General features: G+C 41.2%; 1 protein-coding gene across 1 annotated transcript in view; it reads right to left on the reverse strand.

Moving 5' to 3' along the window:
* MYCL (MYCL proto-oncogene, bHLH transcription factor) overlaps positions 1 to 21947 on the reverse strand; it is a gene marked incomplete at its 5' end in the record, with an annotated part of 104392 nt that overhangs the window by 81335 nt on the left and 1110 nt on the right. The window lies entirely within an intron of this gene.

The raw sequence follows: 21947 nt of genomic DNA on the forward strand, positions 1-21947 counted from the left end.
GGTTTAGTTTCAAAGCTTTGGCAGGGCCTTTGTGTCTTTGTGTAGAAAAGGGAGAAGCCATTAAGAGGTACCTGACTCTTCAATAGGCCGGCTCACTATTCCCAGCAGGCCTAAAAGAACACAGTTTGGAAGGCCAAGGATCAAAGAAATAAATACAACTGTTCTGCATTGCAAATAGAAGTTCTAACTCCACTGTGAGAGAGGCAGCTTTGAAAATTATGGTGGTAGAGGGAATGAGGTAGCTAAGGCAGGAACAATTAGTGAAACCCAAGAGTGGAGAAATGTATAAAACTCCAGGGGAAGGTAGGTGAGAAAGTGTTATTTAGGACATGTATGGGAGGGGTAGGTTTCCCCTTCCTGTTCAGACACAGCCAGGGGCACCTCTATCCCACAGTGGCCCTTAGAGGAAGTTAGAAAATGGTGCCCCCTCTCTGAATAGAGGCAGCTCTGTGCCAGGATGCAGGACTTGGTGTGTGGAGTGTGGGGTAGGTACCATCTCCAAGGCTATGCTCAGTGGCCCTGCGTGTCAGCCCTTATTATAGACTAGTGGGCTGCAAGGAAGATCTACCAACAGGAGTGGACCGAAATGGAGACAGAACAAGGGTGATTCCTAGGATTCTCTCCCATCTCAAGACACACCTGGTAGGACGAGAAAAGGAGAGGCCAAACACACAGGTTTTACTATGTAAACCAGCTCCCTACCCTCTGAGATTACGTAAGATTATCTCTAATCTCCAATCCCAAACTGAATGGAAAAAATCACTGCTTAAAATCCTGTTAATTTGCAGGGGTTACATTTTCATATTATCCTTCTGGGTTCCTGATTCCTTCCAATTGTATGATGTCCCCTCCTCAAATTTTACAAAAGCTACTCATACTAAGCATTAATTTGAGTATAAGGTATTATAGAAAATTAGGGGTGAGAAGGGAGAAGATGAAGGATATACACTTAAATTTTGCATAAGGGAAAACTCCAACCGTAAAATTCTTTTCAGTTATCCTGCCACTCTACTGGTTTCTCACTGACATTTAACTTCATGTACACCCAATCTTCCAGAATTTTGCTGGCTCCCATCTCTCTCCCCTTTCTATGTCCTCCTTCTTCTAGAATTGCCTTCTATACTCCAAATTTGTCTTCTCTATTATGCAGAGCAATTTAGCTCGTTTCAACTCTGAATCTGCAACATAAATCTAAACCCATCAAGGAGTCTTACACTGTTACATATGATATTGTTGTAAGAACCTAAGGGAAGCCCTAACCAGTTTTGCTCAGTGGATAGAGCGTCGGCCTGCAGACTGAAAGGTCCCAGGTTCGATTCCAGTCAAGGGCACGTACCTTGGTTGCGGGCACATCCCCAGTAGGGGGTGTGCAGGAGGCAGCTGATCGATGTTTCTCTCTCACTGATGTTTCTAACTCTATCCCTTTCGCTCTCCCTTCCTCTCTGTAAAAAAATCAATAAAATATATTTAAAAAAAAAAAAAAAGAACCTAAGGGAAAAAATATTATCTTTGTTCAACCAAGCAATTTGCTGGTGAACCTCCATATATTAAGTACATGATACTTAATAAATAGGAGGCATAGGATATTAGGTAAAGTTGGAAGTAGAATGATTTTTTAGCCAAGCTGAAAACTTGAATTTTCACCTTGCCCTTCACATTGCTGGGAGATGTGGAATATTCTGCATATATAGTTTAGTCAGGAAAATATTGATCTTTTGTTAACTTGATCTGTAAGTAAAAATTAAGGTCTCTCAATAGTGAAATCTTTGATTTGCCACTCCCTGAGGTATGAAAGAAAAGAAGTTGGGTTATGTGGGGGTCTGAGGATTATATATTTTTATAATGGTGGTTTAACATTTAAAAATTATTATTAAAAATGTAACTCAGTGAGACTTCAATGTGTGATGAAGGGGAGGGGTACTACACCTAGGAGGTGCTAAGACTAGTTCAGTTACTTTGTGCAATTTTGTGTAAAGATGGAGTTACCTAAGTTAATGCAAGTCCAGAGTGTTTTGCTTGTCCATAACTTGGGGGCAGAGATCAAAGCAAAAGGGGGAACACACCTGATGTCAAAAGTGTGAGTGTAAAAAGGAGAAACACTATTTTTTCTTCTTAAACTCCACATATAGTAATATGAAGAAAGCCAGATATATTTAAAAGTAATTATCCTTTTCCTTTGCCCTAGAATAGCATATGGTGTGGGTTGGGTAATGGTTAAGTTTTTCATTTTGTCTACAAGTTGCACAATATGTAGGGAGATCATGATGGAACCAGGAAATGGATGCCATAACTGGATGTGGGCTGTCTCCTTTTAGAAATTGAGTGTATTTTTTTGTTTGCATGTGAGATAATTATATTGTTAGGCAGAGGCATTTAAAAAATTATATATGGTATAAAAAAAAAGTGGGAAGACGTTGCTTGGCAACCCATGGTTGGAATGCAGAAAACATCTGTTGTTTTTCTCTATCAGCATTCTATCTCCTTGTTTTATAGACTGCCTCCTCACCATTGCACACTGGTTTGATGGGGCTGTCAATCATCGTTCTCTGCCCTTCCCTAGTCAGAGGATGGTATCTAATCCCAACTAAGGCAACTGGAAGAGCTTCCTCTATTTCTTTAGTGGGAGATAGGAGGACAGAAAACTCTTGAAGCTGATTCATTCTGGAGTAGCATTCTGAAAAGGCTTTTTATTCATTTCTGTTACCTACATATGCAGAACTGCCCTGATTTCTGATATGTTGAAACTTGGCTGCTCAAATTGTCTTTTGACTTTATAAATTTTCATATTTTATTTCAATAAGTTCCTTCATGCTTCACCTTAAGTTATCCAGACTTGGCTTCTATTGCTTGTAGCCAAAGTACTTTAACTAGTAGTTGGTCCCTTAGCATTAAGCTCAATTAAAAGGGTCCCATAGCCCAGCCAGCATGGTTCAGTGGTTGAGCATTGACCTATGAACCAGGTGGTCCCAGGTTCAATTCCCGGTCAGGGCACATGCCCAGGTTGCGAGCTGGATCCCCAGTGTGGGGCATGCAGGAGGCAACCGATCAGTGATTCTCTCTCATCATTGATGTTTCTGTCTCTCTCTCTCTCTCTCTCTCTCTCTCTCTCTTCCTTCCTCTCTGAATTCAATAAAAATATATATCCTATATAATAAAAGCCTAATATGCTAAGTGTCCGACCCTTTGAGCAGTCGCTATGACACACACTGACCACCAGGGGGCAGATGCTCTGACTAGTAGATTAGCTTGCTGCTGGGGTCCGACCAACGGGGACTGGGCGAGATGGGCTGGACACGCGCTGGAGCCCTTCTGAGGTCCCTCTCGACCCCATCAACCAGTGGGGTCCCTCAGTCTGTTCTGCACCCTCTTGCAATCCGGGATCCGTTGGGGGATGTCAGAGAGGTTTTGACCCAATCCCCACAGGATCCCACAGCAAAAGGACAATAAACTCAGTTAGGAGAATACCATACATAGCAAAGAAGACCCCCAAATGAGATGATATTTAATGATTCAACTTTTTCAAATCATGTATATAGCACCTTTCTCCCCAGACATTCTGCCACAGTGTCTGCATTGGAAAGGTTTCAGGAAGGGTACCAGTAGTTGCTAATACATTGTATTCAGAACTACCATCTAGGTATGGCCTTACAAGTTTTACACTACAAAAAACTCCAGGAACTTCCATTCACAAACATTATGATGTGAATGGTGTTTTGGGTATTATGTAGTGCAGTGACCTGTTACTTCCCTCTCATAGTCTGTTACTGGATCTGTCTTCTTTTTTTTTTTTTAAAAATAAATCTTTATTGTTCAGATTATTACAGGTGTTCCTCTTTTTTTCCCCCCATAGCTCCCCTCCACCTGATTCCCCACCTGACCCCATGCCCTTAACCCCCGCCACTGTCTTCATCCATAGGTGTAAGATTTTTGTCCAATCTCTTCCCGCACCCCTCACACCCCCTTCCCCCTGAAAATTGTCAGTCCACTCCCTTTCTATGTCCCTGATTCTATTATATTCACCAGTCCATTCTGTTCTTCAGATTTTTTATTCACTTGATTTTTAGATTCACTTGTTGGTAGGTATGTATTTGATGTCATTTTGTTGTTCATAATTTTTATCTTTACCTTTTTCTTCTTCTTCCTCTTCTTAAAGAATACCCTTCAGCATTTCATATAATACTGGTTTGGTGGTGATGAACTCCTTTAGCTTTTTCTTGTCTGTGAAGCTCTTTATCTGACCTTCAATTCTGAATGATAGCTTTGCTGGGTAGAGTAATCTTGGTTGTAGGTTCTTGCTATTCATCACTTTGAATATTTCTTGCCACTCCCTTCTGGCCTGCATAGTTTCTGTTGAGAAATCAGCTGACAGTCACATGGGTACTCCCTTGTAGGTAACTAACTGTTTTTCTCTTGCTGTTTTCAAGATTCTCTCTTTGTCTTTTGCCCTTGGCATTTTAATTATGATGTGTCTTGGTGTGGTCCTCTTTGGATTCCTCTTGTTTGGGGTTCTGTGCGCTTCCTGGACTTGTAAGTCTATTTCTTTCACCAGGTAGGGAAAGTTTTCTGTCATTATTTCTTCTAATAGGTTTTCAATATTTTGCTCTCTCTCTCTTCTTCTGGCACCCCAATAATTCGGATGTTGGTACGCTTAAAGTTGTCCCAGAGGCTCCTTACACTATCTTCATATTTTTAGATTCTTTTTTCTTTTTGTTTTTCTGGTTGGGTGTTTTTTGTTTCCTCATATTTCAGATCTTTGGTTTGATTCTTGGGGTCCTTTGATCTACAGTTGAATTTCTGTATATTCTTTATTTCAGACAGTGTATGCTTAATTTCTGACTGGTCCTTTTCCATTTTTTTTGGCATTCTCATTAAGGTCCTTGAAGGTCTCACTAAGCTCCTCGGAGGTCTCATCTAGTTTCTCGGCGGTTTTTAGAAGATTCTTGAGTAACCTTATAAATGTGGTTTTGAACTCTATGTCCAGTAGTTTGCTTTCCTCCATTTCTTTCATTTGTGACATGTTTCTTTGTCTCCGCATTTTGCTGCTTCCCTGTGTTGATAGAATGGTTTTCTGTGGTAGGTGACCAGTGGTTCAGCCTATCACCTGAGGTGGACACTCCTGATGCACCCTTTTGTGGGCTGAGTGCAAAGTCTTGGTGTAGTTAAGCCTTGATTGCTGTTGGTACACTGGGAGGAATTGACCTCCAGGCCAATAGGCTGTGAGGACCCGATGTGTCTATAATGGAAGAACTGCTGTGCTGGAGACACGCTTATGGGGCAGGACTTGCTTCAGTGGGGCTTTGGTTCTCACTGAGACTGCCTCTTGAATGTGTCACTTATGGATGTGAGGAGTTGAAATCTGGTGTCGTCTCACACTGACTACTAGATACACTAGCTTCTGGATCTCCAATGGGATGCAGGTCAGCTACTGTCTGAGGCCACCCAGCAGGAGGTACAGCGAGAACTACAGTTTTCTCCTCTTTGCTTGGGGTTTGGAGGTTTTGGAGCTGTCTGACCAGAGCTGCAGTTTGTTAGGTTAAGCTGCGATAGGGCAGACCATTTATATGCAAAAGCCGCTGCATGGAGCTTGGGTGGGTTTGTAGATTGTGCGGGGCAGGGTCTCAGGGAGTCACTAGGCTAGGACGTGGCAAACAGCGATGGCTGCCAGTCAGCTGTCTCTGCATCTCCACGTTTCCAAGTCCCCGTGTCCCGCGCCCCAGTGCAGTAAACAATGATTGCTGGGCGCACCTCTTCAAGAAAGTCACCCTCACTTTCCGACCCGATGGCAGACAGTCCAGCTTCTCCCCGTAGGAGTTTGGGTCCCCAGCCTCTCCACAGAAACTGGAGTTCTGAGTAATCGGGAGCTTGTCTCCCTTCGGGTTGAAAAAAGCAGCACACCCAGTAGCCTGCCGCCAGCCCGATTCGCGCGCCTCTGTACCTCAGCTTTTCAGCGCTTTTGCATGTCTCAATGCTCTTTTCTCTTTCCTTCTAGTTGTAGAACTTCCACTCAGCCAGCTTTCCTATGGTTCTGGGTGATAGACGTTTAGTCTTTTAGTTGTAGTTTTGAAATTGTTGTGCGAGGCAGCAGTTTAGGTGTTTGCCTATACCGCCATCTTGGTTCCTCCCTCTGGATTTGTCTTCTTATGACAGCCTCATACAGCCTCCTCCTTCTCTTTAATTTTCCATCAAGTGCACATCTGAGCTTCCTAAAATCAGTCAGGGCCATACCAATCCATCAGATGAATTTGTATGTGTCTGAATCAAATAGTGGACAGAGATCAAGACTGTTTCTCAGGAGGTTCCTGAGAAATCAATGTATACACTGAATGTGTTCCCATCAAAATTAATATGTTGAAGACCCAACCCCCAGTGTGGCTGTTTTTGGAAATGGAGCCTCTAAGGAAGCAATTAAGGTTAAATGCGGTCATGATGGTGGTTCCCTGATCTAATAGTATTAGTGCCCTTATAGAAGAGACACCAGCCTTGACAGGTGTGGCTTAGTTGGTTGGGCAATTTCCTATGCACCAAAATGTTGTGGATTCAATTCCTGGTCAGGGCACATGCTCAGGTTGTGGGCTCGATCCCTGGTAGGAGTTCGTGCAGGGGGCAGCCAATGCACATTTCACTTTCACATCGATGTTCAATGTTAAAAATAAAAAAGAAAAAGAAAAAGAAACCCTGGCCAGTGTGGCTCCGTTGGTTGAGTGTTGTCCCATGCAATGAAAGGTAACTGGTTCAATTCCTGGTCAGAACACATGTCCAGGTTGTGGGTTTGATCCCCACTTGGGATGCAACCAATCAATGTTTCTCTCCCACATGGATGTTTTTCTCTTTCTCTCCCTTCATTCTGTCTCAGCAGGAGCTACTCAGAGGACTGCTCAGTTGTAAACTCATTTCTTATGGAAAAGGAAGAAATGATTCAAAGGGTTGAACCAAGCCCACAGTGAACAAGAACAACTCTCAGGCAATTGGATTAAGCTCTAATCAACATAGACTTGTTTGATTTCAGAATTGGCTCTGTGGTGTGTGCTTCCTACTTTCCCTCTCTTGAAAGGGGAATGACTATACAGGTTATTCTGTGCCTTTTCCACCATTGTGTGTACAAAATATATAGGGGAGAGATAACTTGCCTCTTACAGTTCACAGATCTGCTATGTAGGGAATGGTGTTAGGGAGAGACCAAATGAAGAGGTAAATTAAGAGGCTCTTAAGATAGTCCAGGCAAGAGATGATAGCGATTTGGAGTAGGTAGCAGTGGGAAGAGGGATAGGTGGTGAGATTCAGAATACTGGTATATTTTGAAACAGGCTTTGTTGATGGAAGTGGGATATGAGAGAAAAAAGAGTTGAATGTGACTCCCCATTCTTTAGCTTAAAGAACAGGGTAAATGAATGTTTCCCTCAAAACCCTTTTGTTTGTCTCATTTTCAAAGCAAATTTTTCAAGTGACCTACAATGCTGTCTCCATTTTCTCACCTCTCACTTATCCTACTCCTATCTACTCTCTGCCTACTACCACTCTACAGAATTGCTGTTGATAATATCACCAATGGCCACCATGTTTCTAAATCCATTGGACACTTTTCCATCTTCTTTTCATTTGATCACTTTATTGCATTTAGTACAGGTATCCACTGACCTTCTGAAATATTTTCTTCCCTTCGCTTTCTTGATTTTCTGTTACCTCTCTGGTTGTTCCTTCTAACTATCCTTTTCTGGCTTCTCTTCCAGATGTAGCTCCTCAATAGCTCTGGCTGACCTTTTTCTTGTCCCATTTTATATCCTTTCAATCTTAGGACTCCTAAATCCACACCTCCTGGCCAGACTTGTCTTCAAGGATCCAGTTCTATGTCTACGTGCACATTCAGGAAATCCCACAGACACCTCAAACTGAACATGTCTAAAACCGAACTCATCACTTTCCCCCCTCAATCTTAGTCTTCCTCCAGTGTTCCCAGTCTCTATAAAGAAATACCATCTCCCCAGCTGCTCAAGTCAGAAAACTAATAGTCTTCTTGACTACTCACACACTCTCATAGACAACCTAGCTCCTGTAATGTCCAACTCTTAGATCATTCACTCTCAAATCTGTCCATTTCTTTTTATCTACTGCTGTCCAAACCACTCTCATGTCTTGCCAGGACATCTGCATCAGACCCTCACTCCTAACCCCACTGGCCTCCATCCTATGGCCAGAATGTTCTTGTTCAAACACAAATAGGACCGTGTACTTTCTCAGTTTAAAGTCTTTCAATTATTTCCTAAAAGTCTTGGAAGCTATATATATAAAAAGCTAATATGCTAAGTGTCCGACCATCCGACCAGTTGCTATGACGTGCACTGATCACCAGTGTAGGGAGCGGTTATAGGGTTAAGCCTCGGACTGACCTGCTGGCAAAGCCGCAAACAAGTCCCAGCTTAGAGGGCACAGCCCTCTTAGCATAATTAAGCTTGATCTTGTGACTGCTCCCTAGATCTTTCCTGGGTAGCTAATGGGCTGTGAGAGGTGCAGCAAGTGCTGCCAAAAAAAGTGAAACTTACAAGAACATTGTAAATTACTTTGTTTACCTCTGACTATAAAATAAAGCATCAGTTTGCAGTCTGGATCTGTTCTGTGGTCTCAATCACGCACAGAGGATCCCAGCTTATTCTCTTTTTTCTGTCTTTTCTTCATCCTTCACCTGCCCTCCCTCAGGCTCGCCGAACCCTTGGCTGTGCTGGCATGGCATACACCAGGGGGCAGACACCCAATGCAGGAACTGCCGTGACGCGCACTGGCCATTTACAGAGAAATGGCACCGCGAACCTGGCGCCCACAAAGCAACACTCAGGAGCTACAGCCCAAGTGGGACACAGGCCCCGCCAAGTGGGACACAGGCCCAAGTGGGACACAGGCCCCACCACCACTCCGGAGCTACAGCCCACCAAATCACAGCCGATGCTGCCGAGACCCCATGGCGCAAAATGCGGCCCACAGCCCAGCCCAGCCCAGCCTGGAAATGGTTGCTGTGGGTGCTGGGTAATGATGTCATGTAGCAACGCCCTGCTTCCTCTCCCCAGTGATGACTAGTCTCCTTGCAGTTTCTTCAGTCCATGAACACAACTTGCTTTATAGCCAGCTGCAAACATTTCACACTTTAACCAAATGTCTGTGAAGCATTTTCCCGTGCCTCATCTCATTTGATCCTCACAGAAGTCCTGGAGGAGGTAGATAGGAGACTCGGTGGAATCCTAGTTTCTTTTCATTAGCCAGAAAACGGAGATTTAGAAAGCTTAGAAACTTGACCCAACTGAAAAGAAGTAAGAAATGGTGAACCTTGAAAATGACTTCAGGTTTTCTCACTGTGCAGAATATAGTCAAACTCTGCTGCAGTTAAATATCTTACCCTTTGTTCTCCCTGCGTGATCTACAAAAATAATCTGCTTCGTGTTGATATTTACTGCTGTGTTGTTGACAATTATCTGAAAGAGAAGTGGGGTGCTTCACTGGGCTGGAAAAAGTTTAGCTAAATCAGTGAGGACACATATGTAATACCTTAATCAATAAAGAAATTTAAAAAAAAAAGTTTAGCTGAATCAGAAAGCAGGTCTAATTAAGCAAGTTTATTCTATATATATAAAAGGCTAAATTGACTTGCGCATGCACAATACATATAAAGCTCTTGCTGGCGCCAATCACACACATGTGTTTCCAACTGTCATTGTCAATCATGAATTTGGTTGGCACTTCTACTATAGAGAAAGGGCGAATAGTGATATTAAAATATTTCTTCTAATTAATTTCCTTTCAAGGTGCACAAATTCATGCACCGGACCACTAGTATATTATAGAATCCTTCATATAGTTTAAAAGAGTTTTGCAAGATCTGGACCCTACTGTCTCTTTCACTTCAATCTCTTGTTCCCTTTATTCTCTGTGTCCAGCCACACTGAACTTTTCTCAACCCCTTGAAACTGCTGAACTTTCTCTTACCTTTGGACCTTCACACTTTTTCTCTCTGCTCAAACAGATCTTTTCCAATCTCTTTGTTTAACTAATCTTACTCATCCTTCAGGTCTCAGTTAAGTAAAATTTCCTAAGGGCAGCCTGCCCTAATCTACCCAGATTAAGTCTGTTTACTGTTTCTTGAATCTTTAGAACAAGCATGTCAAACTCAAAGGCTAACATGGACCAAATAAACAAGGTTTAAGTTTATGTGGGCTGCAAAAAAAACAAAAGCTTCAATTTTCATAGAAAGGTAGGTTTATTTCGATAGAGACATGCTGAATACAAAGGGCTGAAATAAATGAGTAATCGTTAACATAAAATAATAGAACATTTTAATAAAAATTAATATTTTTCTTGAACTTTAACTTACCAGACACTGAATAACTGCACAAATTAATAATCGTAACTCAAATAAACCTATTTTTCTTGTTCTCCAAAAGCGAAATATTTCCTGTTGCGCATACCAAACAAGTCAGTCCAAAACTAATGATGTGGCAATCGACTGCTAAAATATTCACTGCTAGTATTAGTGGAGAGAAATGGTTCGCCTGCGCGTAGGGCGCATAAGGGAAATGAATGCAACGCGATCATTGTAATAAGTCATTAGTGAACGTTGTAGTTCATTACTAATAATGGCGGATTTTGTAATCAAAGAAAACACGATAATTTCAAGAGAAACATCAAAAGTGCTTTATTCAAAGTAATGTCCATCGCTAGCTACACATTTCCCCCATCTTTAGGTAATTTGTGGATACCGTCCCAATAGAACTTTCCTTGTTTTGAGGCAAACCATTCAGAGACCCAATTTTCCACTTCTTCGTAAAGTGCTGCTCAGAAAGTACGTGTGCCATCGATCAGAACAAGTGGTAATCTGAAGGAGCAAGGTCTGGTGAATATGACGGTGGGTTAATACTTCCCAGGCAAGATCTTTTAATGTGTCTTTAACTGGTTTTGAAGTGTGTGCTGGTGCGTTATCATGAAGCAAAATTACTTTGCCGCGTCTTCTGGCACATTCTGGTTGTTTCATGATCAAAGCATGGTTCAAGTTGATTATTTGTTGTCGGTAGCGATCAGTATTAACGGTTTCATGTGGTTTTAGAAGCTCATAATACACCACACCTTCCTGATCCCACCAAATGCAGAGCATTGTCTTCTTTCTGAAGTGATTTGGCCTTGGTCGATGTTGATGGTTGACCTGGATCCACCCATGATTTTGTGCGTTTGGGATTCTCAAAATAAATCCACTTTTCATTGCCAGTCACAATTGGATGCAAAAAAGACTTTCGTGCCGGTGAAGCAACATTTTACTGATGACTTTTCAGTTTCCCATTTGTCTTTCATTTAGTTGATGTGGCACCCACTTTCCTTCCTTTAAAATCTTTCCCATTGCTTGCAAACAATCGGAAATTGTTTGCTGAGCAACGTTTAATCTTTCTGCAAGTTGTTTTTGAGTTTGACATGGATCTTCATCCAATAATGCTTGTAATTGTTGGTCTTCAAACTTTTTCGGTTGACCTGGACGTTCTTTGTCTTTCACATCGAAATCATCACTTTTAAAGCGTTTCAACCAGAGTTCACAAGTATCTTGAGATGGAGCATGTTCAACATAAGCTTCCCAAAGTATACAATAACTTTTTCTTCAAAATAAAGTAATGAATTAAACCTCCTGCAAATGCTCTTTTTTTGGCACGAAATTCAACATTTTTAAGCGTCAAATTATCTATAATGTTAACACCTTCAGCAAATTTGACATATGAAGCTTTGAAACTTGCTGTGAATACAACAAAATAGCATACATATCAAATTGCATATATATCAACATATGTGTAACTCCATCTATTGAAAAAATCTGCATTATTAACTGGTACACCTAGTAATTATGTATAACAGAATATTGTAAAAATTAAGTTACGAAATTTTTATTAAAACGTTTCTTGCATACTGTTATATTGGCTGGGCTGCAAAAGTATTCGTTTGGCATGCTTGCTTTAGAACATCTCTTTGTCTATTTAGCCGCTACTTGTGATCAATGAGGAAAGGAGAGGGAGAGAGGGATAGAAACATCAATGATCAGAGACAATCATCGATTGGCTGCCTCCTGCATGCCCCACACTGGGGATCGAGCCCACAACCAGGGCATATGCCCTAAGCAGGTATTGAACCATGATCACCTGCTTCATAGGTCGGTGCTCAACCACTGAGCTACGCTGGCCAGAGCTGCTTGTGATTCTTATAATTATTTAGTGGAATATATTTCATGTTGTCTTCCCCACTAGAGTAATTTCATGATGACATTCTGTACCTGTTTTATTCACCATTATATCCACAGTGCCTGGTGGTGCCTGGCATGTGGTTAGATGCTCAGTAAATATTTCTGGACTGGCTGACAATCAGGGAAGATCCAAGTAGCACTGGCCTCAGGCAAAGGCTATAGTTACCTAAGGTTACAACCCATCCCTTTCCTCCCTTAAGGAAATTTGTAAGGGCCAGGGGAAATGCAAACACTGGATGACTTCATGCACTGTAAAATGAAAGAATATTCATCACAGTTTTACTTATTAGAATGAAAAATAGAAAAAAAAATCCAACATCTCCCAAATATGCAACAATGTGGAAATGGCTACATATATTACTTCAGTAGTTTAAAAGTATTGTCTAATATAGTTAATACTTATTTTTCAAATTGAACCTTGCATGGGGCTCAATATCTAGAATGCATTAAAATTGTGCTATTTTATTTCCTTTCCCCTTGCTCCTCTCTTTCTCCCCCAAATCTTTTTTTTTTATTGTTGTCCGAAGTTTTACATATGTCTCCTTTTTTCCCAATTGACCCCCACCCCAACCATTCCCACCCGGGGCAAGCCCCCACCGCCACAGTGTCTGTGTCCATTGGTTATGCTAATATGCACGCATACAAGTCCTTTGGTTGCTCTCTAACCGCCCCCCTCCCCTACCATTTGTCTTTGGATCTATTCTTGTTCATCAAATTAAGTTGATCATTATATCCCACTTTTGAGTGAGATCACGTGATATTTATCTTTATCCGACTAGCTTATGTCGCTTAGTACAATGCTCTCCAGTTCCATCCATGCTGTTGCATCTCCCCCAAATCTTAAAGGCTTAGCAGTCTCTGGTTTTATTCTCTCTCTCTCTATTTTTAAAAATATTATTTTAGAGAGAGTGGGAGAGAGAGACAGAGAGAAACATTGACCAGGTGCCTTCTGCACACCCCCTATTGGAGACTAAGCCCACAATCGACCAGGAATGGAACAAAAAAACTCTTTTAGTGCATGAGACAACACTCGACCAACTAAGCCCCACCAGCCAGGGTCATTCTCTCTTTTAAAGACAGGATATTGTTTCTGCTTAGGGTTCCATGAGGCACTCCCAGATGGTCTGTTGTGTTGTTAAGTTAGTTCAAGTTGGTTTTCTGTTAATTGTAATTAAAAACAAAACAAAAAAACACGTAAATAATACTGTTACATTTTGAGATTCACTTATGCAATGGAAAGAGAATTGGCTTTGGAGTCAAAACTGATTTCAAATCTAGGTCCTGACTTTGAGCAAGTTAATCATTTTTAATTCAATTTTCTCATCTGCAAAGGGAATTATATATAACTTTTGCAAATATTAAAAATATGAATATATTCAAAGAATTGATATTGAGAAGGCTCTCAACAAGTATATCAATAACATTGAAGTCTTATTAGAAGTCACTCCTAACCCCTCCAACTTGAAGGAGTGGATAACTGGATTCAGGGTAGCCAAAATTAGCAAGGCTGCCATCTTGTGGTGGTTTACTGACATACTGTCCAAAGTCATTTAACATACCAGTGTTTGAAGCAAGATACTCAAGAGAACATAAAGCTACATGAAAGGATGGCAGACAAACCAGAGAGCCATTGGAATGAAGATAATAATTAAAGATAGAGGACAAAGGTAATTAATCGTTGGAAAGCACAAGAAATAAAGAACCTAAGATTGAACTTTTAGGAACTATAACATGCAGTAGAGAAGTCAGAGGAAGAAACAAAAGAAGTGATTGATGAAGGAAGAGGAGAAGTAAATAAGTACTTCAGTGTATCACTCAAGCCAGGGTTGACATATATATTTATGTTGATAGCGAACCTGATCCTGTCTTTTGTTTTTCAAGACTTCAACAGCCATTACAAAAGCCAACCCAAGGGGGAAAAAAAAAACACCCAACCAACACCATAATTATTAAAATACCACTAGAGGCGCAGTGCATGAAATTCGTGCAAGGGGCTCAGCCCTCACAGCTGGGTGGCTTGCCTCGGCCCTCGTAGCCCTGGCTTAGTCCGGAAGGTCGTCTGGAAGGATGTCTGGAAGGTAGTTCAGCTGTCCAGTCTAATTAGCATATTACACATTTATTATTACAGATTGCCCGGGCTATTCAAATGCTATCCTTCCTCTTAAATCAATGTTTCACCTTCCTTCTATATCTTATTACAATATACCACTAGTAAAAATTTTAGTAATTATGAGATTACTGTATGTCAAGGGTTATCATCACTCCATTTACCACCAACAATGGGATCCTCATTGCTGTCTGATCCAGTTCCAGAATCCCATTCTGAGACTTTTATTTCTAAGGTCACTTGCACTATCAAATCTTTTAGACTTAATTTCCCCCAAAAGTAGAGCCTGAGACAAGGGCATGCAAATAGTTTTGTTTTGTTTTTTTCAGAAGTGATCCCAAGGAACATGAGTCAAAGAAGGGAAGAGTGAAATAGGCAAGCCAGGAAAGTCAGCCCAAGGATGAGCGATCTAGGAGGTCACTGCTTTGGACACATGGGATTCTATTCCCCTGGAAATATTCTGAGGCCATGCAGAATGTGCTTTTCAATTGTCCAACCAAGGGAAGGAAGAGAGAAGTATTCATTCACTAGCTCCTGCCTTCATTGGTGAAGGATTAACTCCCTTGCACTTTCAAGAGTTAGCACTTTCAGGATGACACACAAATCACATGGCTGTGTAAATTCCCATAGGCATCCTATGAGGTTAATTCCATGAGAGAAGCCCTGAGGCAGAAAGCAAGAGATACTTGGAGAAAGCAGTTGAAGTTTTGGACTGTCAGGTCATACCTGCATGCACCTGATAGGCACAAAAATGGCTGGAGTAGAAAGCTGGCCAACAGAAGTAAGAGACAACAACTTGCAGGATAGAAAGTCTAGCCTATAGGATGCACTATAAGTTCTGAACCAGGAACCAATTTGTGGTGGTGTTTTACTCATAGCTAGAATAGATGGATCCCAGAAGTAAAAGGGTAAATGTGGAGTGGCAATTCTATTATACTTAATTGACTACTTTTAAATGTTTATCTTCGTGTCTTTGTGATTCTGAACATGGCTAATCATATGTTTTATTACCTTCTACCAGAGGACATGAAAATAGTTTCATTGGATTGGAAACTAAGGATGGCAGTTGACAATTTGGGCTTGTCATTTGCCAATTTTGGCTTTCATGCCAGTAGGTAAATAGATTTAAAAAGACAAAGGTGAATTCAGTGGTGTGCTAGAGCCAGCTCACATAGGCTTACAAGAGTCAATTACGTGCAAGTATTAGTTTCCTATTGTTTCTGTAACAAATTACCCCAAATTTAGTGCTTAAGACAACACAAATTTATTACCTTACAGTTGTGCAGATCATCAGAAATCCCAAATGAGCTAAAATCAAGGTATCAACACAACTGTGTTCCTTTTGAAGGCTCTAGGTGAAAATCTGTTCCTTGCCTTTTCCAGCTAGGGCCTGCCCACATTCCTTGGTCATATCACAAAGACTTCTGCTTTCATGGTTACATCTCTTTTTTAAAAATATGTTTTTATTGATTTCAGAGAGGAAAGGAGAAGGAGAGATAGATAGAAACATCCATGATGAGAGAGAATCATTGATTGGCTGCCTCCTGCAGACCCTACATTGGGGATGGAGCCCACAACCCAGGCATATGCTCTGACCAGGAACAGAATTGTGACCTCCTGGTTCACATAAGTCGTTGTTCAACCACTGAGCCATGTCAGCAGGGCTTTCATCTCTTTTTCTGACTCTGCCTCTCCTGCTTCCTTCTTTCCCTTATAAGGATACATGTGATTGCACTGGGCCCATCTGGATAATGCAGAATAATCTGCCCATCTCAAAATCCTTAATTTAATTATATATGCAAAGTCCTTTTGCCATGTAAAATAGCATATTCACAGGTTCCAGAGATTAGGATATGGACATCATGGGGGACCATTATTTCACACACTACGGTGCATTTTTCTCAACTTTATATTCAGTGGCATACCATTGGTTGTTTAAAATTGGCCCTGGTGGTAGTATTTACACTGCAGAAATTGGCAAATTCTTCAAATCAGGGATTTTATCGCTGGAGAGCTTATTGTTAAACTTTACCTATCTCTAATTGTGATGATTGACTGGGATGAATGAGCTTATTATCAAGGCAAAAGAATTTTCATAATAGAGGAAGAGAGGATTATGGATATAATCCAGAGGATACCTAGGGCACCTCCTATTTTTGCCATGTTTAGTGAAGACAATTATGGGAATATCATACAGGCAGCACCACCAAGGTCTCTAGTCCCTCAAGAAAGAAGGTCTGGGTCATCTCTAGAAAACTTACTTATATGATTAAGTTCTAGTTAATGCAATATAAGTGGAAGTGATATATGCCACTTCTGGATCAGGGCCTTTAAAACAGTAGCATGTCTCTTTCATGCCCTCTTCTCTTCCCATCACTATGACCCCGAGGAACTGAGGTGCTGGTTGAAGACCAAGGGAGTATGGAATGGGTAGTAGATATGTGAAGTCAAAACTATCAACCAAGGCCTGGCAATCAGGTACAGAAAGGTTTCTGGCCATGTCAGTTCAACAGTTACATACTATATTTAATTTTCTCCCTCCCACCCCATATATGTAGAATGTAGTATATTGTGGTGGTTGACTTTAAAGTTCAATCCATATACTGAAGAACATTGAAGCAGGATTATTATGGAATTGAAGGAAGAATGAACACTATTCAGTACTCCTAGACCTGAAGCTACATGATGTAATTGATGAGACTTCAGTTGATTCCTGATTGGGAGTGGGGAATAAATGTAATGATGATATTTTAGGTGGTAAAAGAAAGGTTATTTTATTTTATTTATTCATTTTTAAAAAATATTTTTATTGATTTCAGAAAGAAAGGAAGAAGAGATAGAAACATCAATGATGAGAGACAATCATTGATTGGCTGCCTCCTGCATGCCCCCCACTGGGGATCAAGCCTGCAAACCAGGCATATGCCTTGACCAGAATCAAACCTGGGACCCTTCAGTCCACAGGCCAACACTCTATCCACTGAGCCAAATGGGCTAGGGCAAAAGGAAGGTTATTTCAGTTAGAAGTCTTGTTTTGTTTCATTTTTTGAAGTGTAAGTATAGAAAGAAGGGTATATGTTGATGTTGAGCTGTCCCAGGGGTTTATTATTGTGGATTTGTATCATTCTTATTGGACACTCAGCATCTGCAGCCCCTTCATATATTTGGGCAATATCCCAAACAGAGAGTGCACACCTTATACTATCAAAGCTGACAATGCTCACTGTCATTTTCCTACCATCACAGACCCAGCCAATCTCATCCTCTCTTTAGTTTGGGTTCCCTGAGACAAGTGAAGTGGGGAAAAGAGAAAAGTCAATGCAAGGTTCATTAATGAGCAGGTTACTTCTGTGGACAACTGGGGGCTCAGTTCTTATGGGGACTTTCAGAAACAGTGTGAAATGAACACATTGGAAATGTCCCTCTGAGGGATAAGGAAACCGCAATATTTGTTGACTGTTGGTTCTGGCTATGAGACAGAAAGCAGAGTATGCTTTATGGAGTTCTTTAGAAAACTTAGACTTTCTAGTTTCAGATATTGCACCTTCTCCTTCCTCTTTCCTTAACATGATGTGATGGCTTGGGCTACAACAGCCAAATTGTAACTATAAAAATAAGTTTAAACAAAAAACCCGCCCTAACCAGTTTGGCTCAGGGATAGAGCATCGGCCTGTGGACTGAAGGGTCCCAGGTTCGATTCCGGTCAAGGGCATGTACAGGAAGCAGCTGATGGATGTTTCTCTCTCATCGATGTTTCTAACTCTCTATCCCTCTCCCTTCCTCTCTGTAAAAAATCAATAAAATATATTAAAAAAAAAAAAAAGCCCTAGCTAGTTTGGCTTAGTGAAAAGAGCATCAGCCTGCGGACTAAAGGGTCCCGGGTTCGATTCCAGTCACATTACCAGGTTGCAGGCTCGATCTCCAGTAGGGGCCATGCAGGATTCTCTCTCATAATTGATGTATTGATGTTTCTATCTCTTTCTCCCTCTCGCTTCCTCTCTGAAATCAATAAAAAAATATTTAAACAAAGAAAAAGTCAAATGGAATCACAGAGATATCAACTCATATTACTGAGCCAATAAAACTGCCCACCTCCATTCTTCTTGTATATGAGAAAAATATACTTTGTTTTAAATGTCTCCACAGTCAAGTTTTCTGTTATCTGTCACCAAAAGCATTCAAATTCCTAACTGATTTATCTAGTCTTACTTGCAGCCAAGGGCACAGGCCACAACTTGGAATCAAAAGGTAATGATACAAAGAAGTAGACACTGTGGGCAACCTTTCTTGTGATGGGATAGTAGTGGCAGTGGTTATGGTGGCACCATCCATTGTGTTGATACTTCAGACTTTATTTTTCTTCCTGGTGGTCTTCACCAGGGACATAGACAATAGACTCTCTGTATTGAATAATAATTGTTACTACTCATTGAGTCAATGATTTTTACAAATTTTCTCTCTTAATCACCCTATCAGCCATTCAAGATGGATATTAATATCCACTGACCTGACCAAGATTACACAATTAGCAAGGGGCAGAGTTGGGATGCAGGTTCAGGTCAGAGTGACACCAAATCCAGATCTTAACCACTACATTATAGTGCCAATATTTATTTTTGCCAACTTGTAATTTTTGGACTTGAGACCCTAACTCAGGCTGGATCCTGGGGCCACCCTAAGAGGGAAGAAAGACGGGCTTGCATAGATTATTGTCTGTCATCAGCCCCTTCTGGCAGGGGGAGAGAGGATCCGCCCAAATGCAGACAGGCTCTGAGCCAGGCTGCACAGATGCAGGCAATCCTCTGAGCCAGGCCTGGAAATATTCCAGATAAACCGCTAGACTTCTGTGTCTGAAACTCTGAGAGATAAGGAAGAACCTTGGGTGGCACCTTAGAGACAAAGCTATTCCGCAGGCTTAGAAATGTGCTGAAATCTAGGCAAAATGAGAAAATGGCAAAGTACACGAAGAGACAGGGCATGTGTGAGAATCAATCAACTCTGTTGTCAATTCTTTTTTTTAAAATTTATTTCAGATAGGAAGGGAAAGGGATATAGAAACACCAATGATGAGAGATAATCATTGATTGGCTGCCTCCTATACCCCCCCTCCCCCACTGGGGATCAAGCCTGCAACCTGGGCATGTGCCCTGACTGGGAATTGAACCATGACCTCTTGGTTCACAGGTCGACACTCAACCATTGAGCAACACTGGCCAAGCATCTGTTGTCAATTCTTGCTTGCAAAATGATTAACTACACTCCTTTCTTTCTTTCTCTTCCCAAGGCTGGATTTCGAAGTCTGAGGCTCAAAACCTTAAAATACCAATCCAGTCTTCCTCCCACCTTCCATTCACCCGTGCTCCAAGTCTCAGAGCCACCTTGGCCCCTCCACCCTTTTCATTTAGTTAACATTTTCCATAAATATTTATTGAGTATCATTTTTTGAGCCAGAGAGGCAAGGACTCTCACTTCAAGGTACTTACAGAGAAAGAAGACATTACAAGATAATTGCACAAATAATTAAGATTGTGAGACCTGCCAGAAGGAAAAGTAGTATTCAATGGGAGTATATCCCTGGGGAACTAGATCTAGACTGAAGGTCCATTCAAATCATTCTCTTTCCATTTGTCTTACTCCTTATCCTCCTCCTCCTCACTGCTCCCAAATGGTGTCTTTTGCATTGTCCTCTCCCCTGCATCCCCCTACCATAGCCTTGATTCAGGCCCTCAGTACATTTTTGTATCTGTCTTCTAACAGGTTTCTCTACCCCCCTCCCTTTTATTAAAATATGTTTTTATTGATTTCAGAGAGAGGGAGAGAGAGAGAAACATAGAATCATTAATTGGTTGCCTCCTGCATGCACCCTACTAGGGATCAAGCCTGCAAACAGGGCATGTACCCTGACTGGTAATTGAACGGTGACCTCCTGTTTCATGGGTTGACACTCAACCACTGACCCACACCAGCCGAGCTCCCTACCCCTTTTTTTGCCCACTCAAGTCCATGCTTTGTACCATGGCTAGAGTTGTATTTCTAAATGAAATATGACCAGCTCTTCCTTGCTTTCACATTAAGGTTTTACCTCTCTTGCCTGGCACATTGCGCAACCTCTTTTTTTTTCTTGCTTTATCTGCAGTTTCTACAGGAAGCTCTCACCTCAGCCATCTCCACTATTATTTACTCATGTTTGCTCTGCAGTGTTCTTCCCATCGACCTCAGCTCAGTAAATGACTATTCTGAATTCAAGGGTGTCACTGAACATGTGCTTGATGAGAGCCCACCATGGATGAGGTACTGCGCAAGATCAGTAAAGAAGAAAAAGCTGGAAGCCAACAGTCAGCCCTTGTTCTGATGACTACTCCAGATATAATATCTGTTTCCACAGTAGAGTGTAAACTCCATTAGGGCAGTGAGAGGATCTGAATTATCCACTGCTGTGACTCTAGCTGTGCCTGTACTCTAGCTGGTACAAAGTAGCAGGGTGCCTAGCATAGAGGAATAAGTCAATAATTTTTTTCCTGTGTATAAATAAATGAATGAATAAATAAAAGTGACAGATACTCTTAAATTGCCTCCCACTAGAATTGTAAGTGCATATATTTAGAGTCCGCAAAAGATTAGAAGTTTCTTAGGGGCAGGGGTTGTGCCTTACTCAGGCGTGCGCTCTTTACAAAAAAAAATCACTTTTATAGAGTGGTTTCACACAGGTTATTGCTTGTTTCACATTACAACCTTACAAACTTTTTTTAAAAGATTTTTTAAAAATTGATTTTAGAGAGAGAGGTAGGGATAGGGAGAGAAATATCATTGTGAAAGAGAAATATTGATCGGCTGCCTCTTGCATGCCCCCTACAAAGGATCAAGCCTGCAACTGAGCATGTGCCCTGACTGGGAATTGAACCCGCAACCTTTTGGTGCACAGGATGAGCCCAACCAACTGAGCCACACCAGACAGGGCAACCTTATAAATTATTATCTTGATTTTATAGATAAAGAAACTTCCTTCCTCCCTTCCTTTCTTCCTTTTCCTTCCTGTTTCCTCATCTCTCTCCTTTTCCTCTAGGATGCATATGTGGTCTAGGTATTTCCTGTCTCTAATTGAGAAAGAGATTTAGAAGGGCTAAATGTAAAGGTGAATATAATGAGGGCCAGCGAGGCTATTTGCCCTAGGTTGCACATATATGAAGCACTCAAATACAACCTTTTGATGTTATGTCTGAATAAAGTCAAAGTTTGTGTGTGTGCTTGTGGCTTTTTGTTAAATGTAAAAATGTACAATTTTTGTATAATATTTTGTCTTATCATTTTTCTTTTAAACATACTAGGAGTCATAACATTGGGAAGAGGCCCAGGTTCAAAGAAATTAGGTAACCTGATAAAAGTCTGACCCGTACTTAAGGGTCTAAGCCAGGACTAAAACCCAGGATGTCTCCTCATCCAGAGAAGCAACACTGCCCAAAATGATTTCAGTATGGTCTATATATGGAGGTTAAGCTCATGGGATTTAGAGTCGGGTAGATGTGTTCCTTTCAAAGGTAAAACAGTTACATTGCAACCTTGGCAAATAATTCAGCTTCCTCATTT

The sequence above is a fragment of the Plecotus auritus genome (genome assembly GCF_963455305.1).
Source record: "Plecotus auritus genome assembly, chromosome: 2".
Taxonomy (NCBI): Eukaryota; Metazoa; Chordata; class Mammalia; order Chiroptera; family Vespertilionidae; genus Plecotus; species Plecotus auritus.